The 2,006-nt window shown below is 44.1% G+C and overlaps 1 pseudogene; it reads left to right on the top strand.

Annotated features, from left to right (window-relative positions):
- Nucleotides 1-1,043: 1,043 nt before the first annotated feature.
- On the top strand, nt 1,044-1,161 carry LOC126215462 (5S ribosomal RNA; annotated as a pseudogene).
- The last annotated feature ends 845 nt before the right edge of the window (nt 1,162-2,006 follow it).

Genomic DNA, 2,006 nt, shown 5'->3' with positions numbered 1-2,006 from the left:
AAGATAGTCCAAGGTGCGAATATCGATACACACCGCAGTGGCTACCTGCAGAGAGAGAGAGAGGATAACAGCATAATCGCGATAACTGAACACAGAATAGCAACCAAGGTTTAATCCAACGCACAGCATGAGCCAGCCACGGCTCAGATCCTTCTGCCAGGCATTTAAATGTGATCTGCAGAGTATCTATGTATATGTAGAAATAAATTAATAAACGATGATACTGATCCACAATGGTAGAGATAGCAGGTCAGAACATTGCTGCAGAAGCAGTGAAAAACACCATGCCAAATTTAAAGAAGCGCAAAATCCCCAAGACTGACGAAGTCGTACAGAAGGTCGAAGATTAGCGCAAACCCCAATGCGACAAGCTTTTAATACTTTCCACAACGAAACTCTCTAAAAATATGGTAGAAAACTCAAAGAGTTCATCATACGTAAAGTACACCAGTGGGAAGACGCCATCAGTAGCTTCACCGCGCGATAACAATGATGACGTTATTTACGACAGTGCCACTAAACACGGTTTTCCGAAACTCCTTTAGAAAAGAAAACGAAATAAATATTCCAGAAGTCGAATTTGGAACAACCGCCGACATGAGTAACTTACGAGTAGATATCCTCGGGGTAGCGTAGTAGCTTAAATCACTTTATACAGAGAAGACCTCCGGTCCAGATGTACCAATTAGGTTGCTTTGCGAGTATGCTGATTCGACAGTCCCGTACTTAGCAATCATATACAGCCGCACGGTTCTATTTAACCTGTCATCCTTCACACGTCCTTAGGTTAGTTACGTTCAAGTAGTTCTAAGTTCTAGGGGACTGATGACCATAGATGTTAAGTCCCATAGTGCTCAGAGGCATTTGAACCTTCACACGTCCCCACAATTTGAACTGAAATAAATGTTTAAACAAGATACCTTTGGTTCACGAAAATGCAAGGAAAACGCTGGCCACCTACACGTAACATAGTACCGTATATTCAGAGAATAGGCCGTTAACAATCCCTAACACTTAATTCACCACGACTTATCTAAACTCCGGGCAACGGCCTTGCCGCAGTAGATACACCGGTTCCCGTGAGATCACCGAAGTTAAGCGCTGTCGGGCGTGGTCGGCACTTGGATGGGTGACCATCCAGGCCAACATGCGCTGTTGCCATTTTTCGGGGTGCAATCAGCCGCGTGATGCCAATTGAGGAGCTACTCGACCGAATAGTAGCGGCTTCGGTCAAGAATACCATCTTACGACCGGGAGAGCGGTGTGCTGACCCCACGCCCCTCCTATCCGCATCCTCCACCGAGGATGACACGGCGGTTGGATGGTCCCGGTAGGCCACTCGTGGCCTCATGACGGAGTGCTTTCTAAACTCGCCCACAATCGGGCGCAATTCTCTCAATCACAGAATTGTTGAGATGGATGCCAACAGTAGTACACTTCGATGATTGCCTTCAGTACGTCCGTACTCCACAAAAACCCAGGCTGTATTAGTCTTAATTCATTACAGTTCTCCCCGTGCTAATATTTAGGACCCCACACACAATCCGTCACATGCGATATCGCCTGCAGTCTCTCGCTTGCCTCGTCACTTCATACACGAGCGATTTTCCAAATAATTTCACTCAGCATCATGAACGTCGCTGTGTCGAGAAATTGTGCTACGGAAAATTAAATGCTGTTCAACAGCAGTTGTAGCTGATTTCCGTATTCCCACTAATACTAGCAAAATATAAATTTAAAATGAACGAGAATTGCTGTTTAAAACCTGGTTTTGAAACGCTTTTCTTGGAAACTGTGCGTTACTTTACAAAATATATTATATATTTCACGGACGCCAAATGGAATGCCTTTTCCAGTGTAACAATGCAATTCCTTTTATGTTTATTAGTCCCAAATTTCTCCTTTATTCAATGTTATAACAATTTAGCTGCAGGTATTCACATAATTTACTCGATGTCTCCGTAGAGTTGTCAGTAGCAGCACTACTGATCACCATAACTCTTACT

This window comes from Schistocerca nitens, chromosome 12 (genome assembly GCF_023898315.1).
Source record: "Schistocerca nitens isolate TAMUIC-IGC-003100 chromosome 12, iqSchNite1.1, whole genome shotgun sequence".
Taxonomy (NCBI): domain Eukaryota; kingdom Metazoa; phylum Arthropoda; class Insecta; order Orthoptera; family Acrididae; genus Schistocerca; species Schistocerca nitens.
This window is presented reverse-complemented; position numbering and strand designations above follow the sequence as displayed.